The following is a 16,151-nucleotide window of genomic DNA, read 5'->3' on the forward strand; positions in this document are numbered from 1 at the left end:
ATATTTTGACAGAAGCGAGGAGTCTTATCGAACTGGAAAAAATCTAGGGTGGTACGGTGAAGATCTTAATGTAATAATTTTAATTAATAGAAGCTAGGGTGTGAGTTATTGTAATAATGGTTTTTATAGAAAAAATAGTTAGGAGGTGAGGTTATCAGTGTCATATTGACACATTTTGTGGGTTGATTTTTTCATCCACCTTTTTTTCCCGGGGTATAGAAAAATATATTGGCAGTTCTCAAAGACGTAAATTAGAGCTTTCATAGGGTTGAGAAGGGTTTGCAAAGGTTGGAGTTTATGAGAATTATAGCGATGGAGAGTGTAAAAATGGTGAGGGAACAGAGTAGGAAGGAGCCCACGAGGGAAGTGGAAACATGTAAAGAAAGGGCAAAAGTATGGGAGAAATTGGAGAAGGGAGGTATAGCAAATTACATCGCTAAACTGCATGGCTTTGATCCAAATGTAACTAATAGTATGGTCAATTCTTGGAAGGATGAGAGCATTAAAGTGAATGGAGTTTCATTTTAGATTATAGAGGAAGTCATTGCTCTTGTGTCTGAAATTCTGGTGGAGGGCTTCAAATTTTATAGAGACAAGAAGTTGTCAATGAATGCGGTCAAGGATTTTGCAAAGAAAATGAAGGAGAGGAATGATTTGGTTAAATGTAAAATGTACTGTGAAATGGATTCCATCAAAAAACTTTGGAGGTATGTTTTACGAGCTATTATAGAGTACATTTCATTGGATACTAGATTTGATAGGGTGAGATCCCATCACTTTGTTTTTCTCAACCATTTTTGCCATGGAATCAAGATTTCTTTCCCCTTTTAGTTGTTTACTTCTGAGCAAGGCTATCATAGGATATAAGAAAAAACCCTCTATGAATCTTGCCCTACATGAGGGATTATTGCTATTAATTTATGAGCATTTTAAAGCTCAAACTTTAAGAAAATCTCCTCAACCTGGTGTAGATGCCTCTGAGGACTCAAGAAGCTCTAGTTTTTCCTCTAATTTGAAGGATATTGAAAGTATCAGTTTGGAGGAGGAGGATAATTTTTCCTCTAGTAAGAAGGCCAAAGAGTCAGAGAAATTTTTTCCCTCATCTATTACCCCAAGTAGGAAAAGCCCTAGAGGACATGGGCCTAAAATTACAGGCCAGGGTAATGAAGAAAATAATGAGGAAGGGGAGGAAATGAAATCTGATGATGATGATGATGAGGAGACATAAACTAAGAGGGAGGAACTAGTTGCTATGAAAAGAAAGAGGGAAAAATAGATGGATGCTGAGGGGGTTTTGGGGTCAGGGCCAGATATCTGACCTATTCCTCTTTCCCCTATTCATTCCCAAGAGTAGGAGAAGGAGAAAATTGGAGGAGAGGGTGGAGAAGTGATTATTAAGGATAGGAAAAATGCATGGAGAAATTTCAATGTTAGAACATCCAAGATGGGGATTGTTAGAGAGACAATGAATCCCCAAATTCTAGAAGAAAATAAGAGCTAGCTCTAGTTCAAAGGACTCATCGATCCTGCTATGGTGGTAATAACAGATAATGCTAGGGAAATGGGAATGAATCTATTGAATAATGCTCACAATAGCATGATTGACATTTTCAAGTCAATCAAATGGCTTTACCAAAAATTGGAAGAGGTCAGGGAAAAAAGTGGCCAAATGGAAAACAATAGAAGGGAGCCAGGTCTGGGAAATGAGAAGAATAAGGAGGATAGAATCAATTTAGTTGAGAAGAGAATGATGAACCTGGAAAACTATAATCAAAATCTAGTGAATCAGATGATCTTCATCCTCAATTCTATCAATGATAACATTTTGTCTGTTATTGGAATGTTAAAAGCTAGAGGCCTACTGGATGAGAGTGAGGACAAGGATAGAGAAAGAGCCAGGGTGGAAGAGTATGCAACGATAGAAATTACTTTTAGTAGCCTAGAGTAGGAAGCCCAAAAGAGTATGGAGTAGATTGCTAAGGAGACTCAAAAAGTCTATGAAGTAGCTCAGATGATGCAGGAGCTCGAGCGAAAGACAGAAGAGTACTCATGGTTTATTTTTTTCCTATCTTTTGCTGTTAGTTTACTGCTATTTTTGTTAAGTTGGCCTTTTCTTGTTCTGGATTTTTGGATTTAAGTTGAACTAGCCTTTTTGTTGGCCTTTATTTTGGCTGTGCTTTCATGCTTATTATCAACCTTGTGACTTGTCTATGTTTGGATGGGATTTATATGCTTATTATCAACCTTGGTTTTTGTATTAACTATTGGGTTTTAGGGTCCTTGTAAAACATATTTTTCTTATAAAAAAATCATTCTCATCTCAAATATTTTCTTCATTTCTACTGCAAATGCTTCACTTAATTCATCATCACCTCCAAAGATTATATCATCCACAAACACTTCAACAATTAGTAAACCATTTTCAATTTCTCTAAAAAATTACTATCTACAATACCTTTAGCAAATCCCAATTTTTCCAAATACTTATCCAATCTTGCATACCATGCTCTAGGTGCTTGTTTCAATCCATACAATGCTTTCTTCAACTTACACAAATTTTATCTCCTTCCTTGGTCAAAGGAAAACCTTCAGGATACTTAATGTAAATTTCTTCTTCAAGTTCTCCATCTAGAAATGTTGTTTTGACATCCATCTAATATACCTTAAATATTTTGCTAGTTTCATACTTTGGAAACATTATAACTACTTCTATTCTAGCAACATGTGCAAAAGTTTCTTCATAATCAATACCTTCTCACTATGAATAACCTTTACATACCAGTCTTGATTTTTTTCTTACAACCTCACCTTGTTCATTCATCTTATATTTGAAAACCCACTTAGTTCCAATAACATTCTTATCCTTAGGTCTAGGAACTAATTCCCAAGTGTTATTCTTTTCATCTGATCTAATTCTTCTCTCATAGATTTAATCCAAAAGTCATAATTATTGGCTTCAAAAGAACTTTGAGATTCAATTTGAGAAATCAAATTAAAAAATTCATGTACCTTATTCCTTTTCATAAATCCTTTTCCTTTACTTCCAATAATATTCTCACCAAGGTGATTCTTTATCAAATTATTATTAGGTGTCACTAGTTCAACTCTGACTTCTACTCTAACTTCTACTCTAGGTTTAGTCCTTGGTTCTTTCCTTTGTTCCACAACTTGTATCTCATTCTGCAAATCCGTTTTAATCTCATAAAACAACTCAAAATTCTCTTGATTAGTCCTTGGCTTAGTTTCTTCATCAAAATTTTAATCAAGTATTCGTTCTTGAATTCTAAACTTTTAATCCACTCTAACATTTTTTCTCTCAACAATTGTCATAGTTCTCTAATTAGAACATATATAAGCCTCACTTTTCAATGAATAACCTAGAAACATACCTTCATCACTTCTTGAATCAAAGTTTCTAATGTCATCATCCATTTTAATGTAACACTTACTTCTAAAGATTCTAAAATAATTAACTTATGGTGCTTGTCCAAATTTTTGCTATAAATAAGTATTTACTATTTACAATTTACTTAAGTTTACTTAGGTTAATGCATTACTTTATTATTATGCATTATTTTATTATTTATTTGATGAGACACTTATGAGTTTGCATACTTTTATGAGTTGTCATGTTGATAGCACATAAGTAAGCAACTCTAATTTAGCACATGGTGTCTACAACATAAATTTGCATGCTACATATTTGTAAGCTTATCCTCTCATCATCACACTTACTCTTGTGCTTAATGAAGGATAACCCACACTTGCTAGACATGTGCCTAGTTGTATGACTTATCATGTTGCTAATTCCTATGCATTCTAAAAGCATTCTAGAGTCCTTTATATACAGGCACTCCTAGTGTACTTTCACACATAACATTGAATTGAATAGCAATAAATCAATTATGGATATTATTATTTTGATCATACCTTGTTGGTTTACTATTGTGCTTGTGTTTGAGTTCCTTGATCTTGGGTGAATTTTTCCTTAAGAAAAATTCTTACATGGTATCAGAGCTTGGGGAGATTCTCTTCACATAGCCATTTGAGACCATTCTTGCTTCAGCACCTCGACTAGATCTAGAGTATCACAATCATTAAGAGCATCTAGAGCCAAAGAAAACCTTTCCATTGCATCTAGCATGTTGATTAAGTGAATTGACTATAAATTTTCCTATGTTGGGCAATAGTCAAAATTGAGGCAACATTTTTTTGCAAACTGACAACCTGAAGGCCCAATTTACAAATTTGGTATGATCATTTCAGATCTCTGAATTTTTTCATTTGCATCTCTACAATTTTTTTGGATCTACATTATTTTTTCTAGAAAAATTGGCCATCAGGCCTGTAGGAGAGATTTTTTGCAAGTGAATATTGAAGCTTGCTAGTGCAAATAAGATATTTGCATCACATTTAGAAGGTCAAAAAACCCTTAAATTAGATTTTGTTTCATCCAAATAAGACATCTAAGGCAAAATCTAGAGCCATTTGATTTTTGGAGGCGTGATGGTGATGATTTAGAAAAATAATAACAGAGGTGATTTTTAGACAATGATATCTCCCTCATACAGACTCCTTTTTGTGAGCAATATTTTTTTTTTTAGGGTAGAATTTTGTGATCTACACATTGGTGTAGGTAGTTTGAGATCTCTGTTCTTGAATTTTTTTGCAACTCGCAAATCCTATTTTTTGCCAGTTCAAATGCCTAGTATGGGCTCATCTGGACTCCACATTAGGTTCCATTTTTTTGAAAGTGCATATTTTTTTGTCTATTTTCCAGATCTACAATTAGATTATAAGTTCTATGGACAAATATATTAATTTGAAAAATAAGCCCTAAATTGGCTATTGTACATGCACTACCTATAAAGTGCTTGAATCATACATTTGAGGGGGGGTTTCTTTGATTTTGTTCTTGCATTTTGGGGTACATTGATTAGTACATCATGGAAGAGGAAGATTTAATTATCTTGACACTAGAAAACTATCAACAATTGAGTCAATTGGCTATCACTTATCTTAGTTAGCACAAGCACTGCCATATGCAAAAGGACTTTCCTATAATGGTGACACATTTTCCCTCATTTTTCGTACTCTCTTTCTATTTATGGATATGGAGATTATGGATTCACTTGATGACATTAAGTCAACTAATCCATATGATCTTTTACCTCCAATTGTAGTTGCATCCTCTCTAGATGAGATCACACCTCCAAATGCTCCTGTTGCTCCTAATGATCCAATTCTAGCCACAAATGCTTTGGATTCAATGTAGTAGGAAAAACTATGTCTTCCTACTTCAGCTTCATGGGATGACTTCCTTCCATACATTGCAAGGCTGTTCATGGAATCTCACATTAATGATGTAGGAGACATCCTAGATGATATTCATCTTCTCTTTGAGGTGAATTCTTCATCCATTGCCATAGTGAATGATTCATGTGTTTTAACATAGCAACACCTTATCTTCCAGCTCTAGCATCAATTGATGACTTCTTGATAGACATTTCAAGTTTGTTCATGGAGTCACATATAGTAGATTTAGGAGACTTCCTTGATGATATATCACTTCTCTTTGATGATGTAGATCCTTCTCTAGTTGTTATGAGGGCTCACTTTGACCCTCTTATCCATTCTCTACATGATTAGTCTTTATAGGTTGATGTAATTATGGATCCTTATATACAACAGTTGCAGGAGGCCTCTTTATCATTTGAGGAGATAGATTGTTCTTTGGAATAGGTTCTATACACATCCTTGCTAGATCTGTAATTCTTTTTAGCACTATTGGAAGGAGCCACCATCAGTATCAACATAGGGATAGTTGAGCAAGTTTCAAAGACACCTTTCATCATCAATATTATTTCTACACATAGGGAAAGCATCTCACCTGTATCTCTGCCATTATTTCTTCCAAAGTGGAGGAACATCATTCATCGGTCATGGATTAGCTTCTACATTGGAGCAACTATCACTGTGTGACATAGTATATTTGGGGGGGGGGGGGGGTGGGGGGGACTACCTTGTCTCCTTATTCTTCTCTTTTATGGGGGGGACTTTTTCCTATTATGGAGTTTTGTCCTTCTCATTCTTCTCTTTCCTATATACTTGATGTATGTCATATTGGGGGGGTTTTGATTACTCCATCCATCCATGCATCTTGATTTTTCTTCTCTCTTTTTAGGTGAGGGCTTTTTCGATGAGGTTTTCCCTCTTTCTCTGCTTTATGAGAGATTTCATTTCATTATGTACATGGGTACCTAACATGGCCTAGTAGCTAGGACCCATTATGCATTTCATCCTAGCTTTTGTAAGCTTAAGTGCATTCCTTTAAGTTGCACTTAAGGGGGGGTGTTGGTGTAAATACTTATTTACTATTTACACTTTTCTTAAGTTTACTTAGATTAATGTATTATTTTATTGTTATGCATTATTTTATTATTTATCTGGTGAGACATTTAGGAGTTTGCATACTTTTATGAGTTGTCATGTTGACAACATAAAAGTAAGCAACTCTAATTTAACACATGGTGTCTACAACATAAATTTGTGTGCTATACCTTTGTAGGCTTATCCTCTCATCATCACACTTACTCCTGTGCTTAATGGAGGATAAACCACACTAGGTGGACATGTGCCTGGTTGTATGACTTATCATGTTGTTGATTCCTATGCATTCTAGAAGCATTCCAGAGGCCTTTATATATAGGCACTCCTAGTGTACTTTCACATAGAACATTGAATTGAATAGCAATAAATCAATTGTGGATATTTTTGTTTTGATCATACCTTGTGGGTCTACTATTGTGCTTGTATTTGAGTTCCTTGATCTTGGGTGAATTTTTCCCTAAGGAAAATTCTTACACAAATCATAGTTCATAGGGTGTCTTACAAGTACCTTATCTAGTTTGTACTCTGTCCATAGTCTACACTATTGTATTTACTACTTCTCTCCAAAATATATTTGCCACATTATTCTCAAATATCATAGCTCTTGCTACCTCTATTATATATATATTTCTCTTCTTTGCTATACCATTATGCTTAAGTGTGTTAGAGGCTAAAAGTTGTCTCTTAATGCCATTTACTTCACAAAAACTATTAAACTCATTTGAAGTAAATTCCCTTAATGTGATAGGTTCTATTTTTTCCAACTCTAATTATAACACCACCATAGCTATTAAATTCAATAAATTTGTTCATATTTCCAATAATATAATGAGAACAATCACTATCAATAATCCATTCAAATCTCTCTTTTTCAACTTGTGATACTAAAGCTCTTTCTTCTCTAACTTCTTCTTTTTCAGGACTTTCTTCCTTGACAACAACAAATTTTATTTCATCACTTTCACTCAAAAATCTTTTCACACAAGAATCTAATTCCTCATTAGTAGTAAATAGACCTTTTTTTGGGTTATAAGGCTTCTTCTTATACTTTCTTTCTCTCTTAGGATATTTAGGAGAATAATGATAATTCTCATTACATGTTCAACATTTTAAATTTTTTGGACCTTTAGGTTCTCTATGAATAAGCAAGGTAAGACCTTCTTCAATCTTCTTTTCTTCTTTTGATTTTTCCCAATTTTTACTAGCATAATCTCCACTTATACTCATACTTCTTGTCAATGTAGGTCAAACATATAATGCACTAAAATTAGTCTCAATTATAGGTAGTTCTCCACTCCATCTCATTCATATATCAACTGATTCCAATCTTCCAAGAAGAGTCTCTCTTGTTAATTTTTTGTGCAAGGTATAACCTATTCAATCATTTGTGATGTCTGCTTATCTATATGTGTTAAATTTTTCAAGAACTTCCATACAATTTCATCTTCATCCTTCTTCCCATTACAATTCTTAATTCCTACAAAAATCTCTGATATTCTACCAAAGTAATTTATTACATATTCATCTTCCATAATTTTAGCTTCTTGAAATAAATATTTCCAATTCTACAATCTAACCTTCCTTGCATGCGTATCACCTTCAAATGTAGATTCCAAAGCTTTCAAAAGCTCATGAACTAAGTTTAAAGATTTTACTTGACTATACTCATTTTCTTTAAGAGCTATCAAAAGTTCTTCTCTAGCAAGCATATTAAACATAAATGGATCTTTCTAACCTTCTATACAATCTTCAAGCTTATCATCATCAACAAATTCCTTCTTTCTCTTAGTGATCAATTGATATCCCAAACCCATGCATAGAAAATGTGTCTTCATCTACTCTTTCCAGACATCATAGTTAACTCCATCAAACTTCATATTTTATTTTTAAAAATAATTCACCATAGATTTCCATAAGTTTTAAATCTTTTCCTTCAAGGACCTGATGCTCTGATACCAATTGTTAGGAAGTAAATTCCACCAAGATAACTAAGAGGGTGGGTAAGGTGGGGTGAATAAGTTATTAGATTAAAAAAAAACTCTCAATATCCTTATTCAATCCAAGATATGTAAACAGTAGATGCAACAACAACAAAAGGATAACCATACACAATAAAATCAGATTTTATTAATTAGGGAAACCTTTGATTAGAGAGAAAACCCCAATGAGGATGATACCCACAAAATGATGTACTAATATATTATAAGCTCCTTGTAAGAGGATGGACCTTGCTAAGAGTCAATGAAATACATTCATTGCATATCAATCTTTGTTGGAAGACTTTGAATACTTGTTAAGAGATTTTGACCCTATTAGGAGTTATGGAAGACAGAAGGACCCATTGTCCAGATAGCTTTAGGTGAAAGACCACCGAACTCATTGTCCAATTAGCCTTATTATTATTATTCTCATAATAATACAAGTAAACAACTATACACCAAAAATTATTGTCCAAATGTAGTCTCTTTATCAGCTCACTATGCCTCAACTATACCAAAAAATTCTCTAATCAAAAGATATTCAATATCAAGTTGACTTGATCTCACATACAAGTTCACATACTCATATTTCAAAAATATTTTCTCTAGATGATTAAAACTAAGGAAATCATCCTTCCTTTATACCAAGTCCTAGAATATGTTATTAAGTTGTCCTTGGGGCTTTCTCATATTACAATAATAATATAGGACCATCCTAAGATAATATGTTTACACGTTACATCTTTTCACAATTACAACCAAACTCTAAGCTCATAGATTTCATAACTTTTCACACATGTAACCTTTAATTTTTCTTACTTAACCATGCCATCTTCAGCTTATCTTCTACCTATGTAGAAATTTTCTTAACTAGATTCTACCTCTATTAGGAGATATAATCAAAACATCAAAACATCAACAACTGCTAAGTCCATATGTTCACTTAAACATGTCATCAGGACACTTTGTAGAACATGTCCTTAACTGCACATTGCCTCATCTCTAATCCTCAAATTCAATCTCTATCTACTACTCTATCTGTCTCACAAAATAACTTGTATGTTGACATCAATGAAAAACACTGCCATGAATGCAACATATGATCACTATATCGGCTCTCCAACAATTCTAGGATACTCCCCCATAGGAATATCATCAAAATTAATTCTAACATGTTAATATACAAAATTAGTAAAATTATCAACTTAAAGATATCTTTATCTCTTAGAAGGTCTTAGTTGTAGGCAAGGTTTACAAGATGGTGCATTGTAAAACAAGTATTGAAAAGTATCCAACAAAATTGGGCTATTAATTCTTAGCCATAGATTTGGTGGCAAAAAAATGCTTATTCAATTTCTTTTGGGGGAATGAATGTATTTATAAGGATAGATCCTTTGCATGTATGGCTACTAGAGGACACATTATTACATGGGAGAGGAGAAAAAGGATGAGAATTGATGGACCTAAAAAATGTGTCATGTGTGGGGAAGATGAAGAAATATTGGATCTTTTACTAATAAATTATAGGGCTTCCTATAAATAGTAGACTATGTTTTTAAATAATTTCCTATGGAAAGACCATCTTCTAAATATATTAAAGGATATTTTGAGAGCTAGCATTTTATGAAGGATAAATCCACCTAATCATGCATTTTGAATATCTTTTTGTACCATCTTAAAATGAAAGGACTTAATTTTGATACCCTTTAGCCCTCCTTAGTGTGGTTTTGGTCACTCTTTCTTCCCCTAATATCACTCACATTCCAAAGGCATCTCTCATGGCCCCATATGTGTAATTTTATTAACTTTTGGGCATTTCTTTTGGTGGCTTCATTTCTTTCTTAACCTTTTTGCACTTTCTTGGAGACCTTAGGGACCTCTATTTTTCAACTTCTTCATGAATAGGTTGACCAAGTTGACCTAATTTGGAAAAGGTTGAACTAGCTTGACCTCTTCCCTAAGCATTTTTTATTTTGGGGCTTGAAGTGTCTTAGGTTTCTAAATTGTTTAATGTTTCTCTTGGGCTAGCTTGATTTATTTTGGTCCCAAACACTAGTATATAAGGAGGCTTGGGATATTCATTTTCACACACATCATTTTACAAGAGTAGAGATCAAGCATACACACATTTATGATACTTCAAGCTAGCATCTTTAAGCATGCATCAAGTTCAAGAATTTCCTTCTTGTAGACAAGCTTCTTCATTCAAAGTGGCAGTGGAGTTTGGATTTTAAGGAGGAGATATATCATTCAAATGCTTCATGCTCTTCCATTATTCATTAAGGCATGTCATGTATACATTTTTTTCTATTGCATATTAGATAAACAAGGAGGAGTGAACCAAAACATAATCACTACAAAAGTATCAACCTGGAGGGACCATATACCCAAAATACAAACATCAAAAGAGGACCATAGACCCACAAAGACTATCAAGTTTTACATATTAGATAAAAATACAATAAACATATGATAGACTTATGATTCTTCCTCCTCACTATTGTAATCAGTAGTGGCATACTAAATTGGAGAAGGAATAATTGGATATCTAGGGGTTTGTTCCTTCTACTCTTTAGATTTCTAGTTGCCTTTTTCGTTGAGTCTCTACATGAGTTGAGCTAGGGGGATGTTGAAGTAGTCAACATATTTGATAGCAGTGGTATGTCCATGCACTAGGTCCTTCTTTTCCACTACTCCTTTACCTTCTTTCAAGATCTTAAGGAAGTCAGATTCCTTTAGTTTGAACACAACCATAACCTATAGTGAAATGTCCAAAGTTATGAGTCTTCTTAGAGACTCAGTAAGAATTCTAGATCTCCCTTTAAAAACACCATTATTCCTATATTTTCACTTCTATGATTTTCTTTTTCGTTTCTTTGATTCAAGGCTATCACATTTTCATACTTGATCACATATCAAATTCAATTGCATATACAAAGGTAATTGTATCTTTCATTTGATATATTTAGTCCTACTGCATGTTAGAATTTCCTTTATCATTATTTTACATATCAATTTGATTCCTCAATCTAGGGCTTGAGAAAGGAAAGCCTACATCAAACCAAAATGAAACCAATGTTAGAAAGTAAAGTCCACCAAGATGAATGAGAGGGGGGATGTGAGTTAGTTATCCAATTAAACTAACTCTTATTTACCTTATTAAATCTAAAACATGTAATCAAAAATTGTAGCAACCACAAGAAGATAACTATACACAATAACACTAGATTTATTAACGAGTGAAACTCATTATTAGAGAGAAAACCCCAGTGGGGATGGTACCCACAAAATGATGTACTAATATATAAGTTCCTTGAAAGAGGATGGACCATGTTAGGAGTCAATGAAATATATTTAGTACATATCAGTCTCTATTAGGAGACTTTTAATCTACGTGAGGAGATTCCAACCCTATTAGGAGTTGTAAAAGGCATAAATACCCACATTCTCCAAATAACTTTAGAGGCAAGATCACCAAACTCAATGTCCAACTAGCCTTAGTAGTATTCCTTTGGGAATAATACCAAATGATCAAATATCCACTGTCACTTTCTACCAAATATAATCACTTCGCTCTTTTACTGTGCCTTTGTTACACCAAACACTTCTCTGATCTCCAAATTAGGTTTGTTGGATCTTACATCTAGAATTGCATACTCACATCACATAGAATCCCTTTGATTGCTTACTCACTTATAATTCATAATCCACACTTACAATTTGCATTCATTTTCCACACATACTTGTTTAATCACAAGAAAACCAACTTCCCTTTATACCAAGTCCTCAAATTCATTATTGAGTTGGCCTTGAGGCTTTCTCAATTTATATAATTACAATACATGTTAAGTACAAATATTTTCATAATTACATAACATTTTTGGCTCATAGTCTTCACAATTATTTACATGTACAACCTTGAACTTAGCACGATCAACCACACCATCATTGTCATGTCTTCTACCTTTGTCTAACTGCACTTAACTCTAATTACCAAAAAATGCTTCTCAAGAACTATGCCATAATTTTGTCTTCAATAAATATTGAATAACTATAAATTGTCTTCATATTTCTTCATGTTCTCTTAATGACATTATCATGACACTTTGTAGAACATGTCCTAAGCTATGCTTGTCCTCATCTTCAATCTTTAAACCTCATGAAGTCAATCTCTATCTTTTGCCCTATCATTCTTCCCAAAATAACTAGTATGTTGACATCAATGACATACACTACCATGAGTGCAACATATAATCATACTAACAATCTCTCAAATGCTCTAGCAATGATAGGATACTCCCAAATAGTAATATCAATAGAATTCATGCTAACAATCTCCCTCTTTGGCATTGATGGCAACATAGATGAAAAACATCTAGGTTCCATGAATACCAAATGTATATCTCTATTGTAACTTCAAACTTGTTGGTGTAAATAAGTAATTCCTATTTACACTTACTTAACTTTACTTAGGTTAATGCATTATTTAATTATTTTGCATTATTTAATTATTTATTTAGGTGAGACACTTAGGAGTTTGTGTACTCTCATTGAGTTACGCAACTCTAATTATGCACATGGTGTCTACAACATAGGAGTTCACTTCATTCATTGAGTTTTCATGTTGAAAACATAGTTATCTACACTCCTCATTTAGCACATGTTGTCTACACCATTGATTTACATGCTACACCATTGTAGGCTTATCCTCACATTATCACACTTAATTCTGTGCTTAATGGAGGATAACCCATATCTGGTGGATATGTGCCTAGTTGTATGACTTATCATGTTACTAACTTCTATGCATTCTAAAAGCTCCCCGAGGCCTTTATACATAGGCACTCCTAGTGTACTCAAAAGATGGCATATTGAATGAACATCATCATTCTGATCATACTCTCTGCCTAGTGTCTACTGTGTGCTTGTGTTTGAGTTCTTAGTTCTTGGGTGAATGCTGGCCTAAGCCAAATTCTTACATGGTGTTTTAATATGCTACCGCAATATGTGACAACCAACTCAGCTTGTCCGTATGCCTAATCAACAATCCACATCTGCAAAATTCCATATGATGATGTCATTAGAGGCTTGAAGGTGTGCTGATGTCATTAGGTTTAGTAGCCTAAATTTGATTCTCATCTACACATTATTTTAGGGAAAATTAGAACTACTATGATAGTCATGTGACTGTAAAATTTAACCCCATCTTTTGCTGATGCAACCCCTCTCTAGATTGATTTTGGTTTTTGCAGTCCAACTTTAGGAGGCCATAACTCGGACATCCAAACTCTAAATTAGGTGCAATTATTTTTGAAATTGGGTAGAATTTTCTAAACATTTTAGTGGTGTATCTCTTTGCTAGTTTTGGTGCATAGATTATTTAGAAATTGCATTTTTTGGCAATTATACCTTCATAATCCTACATTTTACAACTTCAAATGCTCCATACAGGCACATTTGGAGTTAAAAATAGCTTACATTTTTTTTGAAAGTGCATTATTTTTTATCTACTATCCAGATCCTCAGTCAAATTGTAGGTTTGTGTGGACAAAAGTGTCACTTTCAGCAATAGGGACTTTCTTTACTTTGTATTGCTTCAGAATTGGAGCACTTCATAAAGTTCTAGATTTGCAATCCATTAAGAGGTTGTAACAAGAAAAATTAGAAGTCCACAAAGGCCAAAAGTTGCAAGTGGCCCATTGTAATCGCACTACTAATAAAGTGCCCAAAGCATCTATTTTGGGGGTAGGGGGGGGTTTCTTGATTTAGTGAAAAGCGAGGGGGGGGGGGGGGGGGGTTGTTCTTGGTGTTGTTTTCTCTCTTTTCTACACCTTTCTTTCATTTTCTACATTATGGGCAACTTTAAGTTTCCTAAGTTAACTCCTTATAACTATGCTACATGGTCCATAAAAATGTGGTATCACTTAATGCATAATGGAGTTTCACAATATGTAGATGGTACTTTTCCTAAACTAACAGGTGAAAAGGTATTAGAAAGTGATATTTTAGCTTGGATAGCAATGGATAGGAAAACCCTAGGTGATATATGTTTGGGGGTAGATGATAAGATCATGTATCAAATCAAGAAGTGTTCTACATCAAAGGAAGCTTGGGATACCCTCGAGAACCTTTAGGGTAAAGTGTTTGAAGAGGATGTCTTCAAAATTGAAGATGAGCTTGTCTCTTTAGATCCTAATTCATATGACTCCATACAGGATTTCATCATCAAGGTGAATGAATTAAGGACAAAGCTTACAAATTGTGGGAGTTCTATCAAAGATGACAGACGAATCTATCTCATACACAACAAGCTGCCATCAGATTATTCCACATTTGTATCTTCTTTTAACACCTCTAAGACCACCTTAAGGTCTACTTAAAAGAAAGTCACTTTTGATGAATATGCTAAACTATTGGATGATGAAGAAAATAAGTTGAAATCAATGGGGATTCTCAAATCACCTTAGCCTATGGCCAATGAGGGTTCTCAAAATTCAGCTGGACAATCTTCAAATAAAGGAAAGGATAAGAAGAAATGGAAGAATAAATTAGAGGATGCTGAAAAGCCAACATCACAATCTAATCAACAAGGCAAGTCCTTGAATTCCAACAAGAAGGGGGACAACAATAAGGAGGAGAAGAAGTGTGCTTATTGCAAGAAATCAGGTCATGAAGAGCATGAGTGTTATCTCAAAAAGATTGATGAATTGACCAAAATCATGAGAAAATATAATTTTTCATTGCCTAATGCTTATAAGGATAAAGGATCTTCTTAAGATTCAAAGGGCAAAGGGCAAGCACTCATGGAAAATTTGAACTCTTCAAAGGAATGGATATTTGACTCAGGTGCCTCATATCATATGGGTTCTTCAAAGGACGATTTTTCTTCAATGAAGCAATCAAAGTACCACATATCTTCATGGGAAATGATAGAAAAATGGAAGTTGAAGGGAAAGGAAATGTGGAGATGGAAAATGGAGAGTTTCAAAATGTTCTCTATGTTCCAAACCTAAGTTCAAATCTCCTCTCAATCTACCAAATCACTCACCTTGGAGATGGACACAGATTTGAGTTCCTTCTAGACTTAGTAAAGGTGCATAATATTAAAGATGATTCCTTGGTTGCAGTGGGGAAAGTGAACCATAACAAAAGGTTATACTCTTTCTCTCATTTTGTGCCCAACTCTTCTTTAAAGGCCTTGTTATCTCAATCAAATTCAAACATGCAATTATGGCATGAGCGATATGGTCATATTGACTTCCGCTACCTTCAATAACTTTGCACAAACCAAATGGTCAAAGGTCTACCTCAAATTGATTTTTCTAAGGGTGAATGTTCAATAGATTAAGTGGATATGCATCCAGAGGGGAAGTTACAAAGAGGGAAGTCTTCAAGAGCACTAGGTGTTGTATAGATTGTTCACATGGTATTAGCAGGTCCTTTTGCATTCAACCAGGATCACTATATACTTACCTTCATTGATGACTTTTCAAGGTTCACTTGGGTCAATTTTTTCATAATAAGAATGAAGTATTGGACAAGTTTGTAGCCTTCAAGACTCATGTAGAACAAAAATCCAAAAAGGCCATCAGAGTACTCTGAATGGACAATGGAAGCATGTATGTGAACATAAGACTTATGGACTTTTGTAGACATGAGGGAATTGATCTTCAAACTCTGCCATCATTCAGTCCACATAAGATAGGTGTTGTAACTTTGAGGATCCAAACTCTTAAGTCTATGGCAAGTTGCATGATACAAGCCAAGTCTCTAGATCCATCA

Source organism: Cupressus sempervirens, chromosome 10 (assembly GCF_028749045.1).
Source record: "Cupressus sempervirens isolate cs-2001-9-10 chromosome 10, ASM2874904v1, whole genome shotgun sequence".
NCBI classification, from domain to species: domain Eukaryota; kingdom Viridiplantae; phylum Streptophyta; class Pinopsida; order Cupressales; family Cupressaceae; genus Cupressus; species Cupressus sempervirens.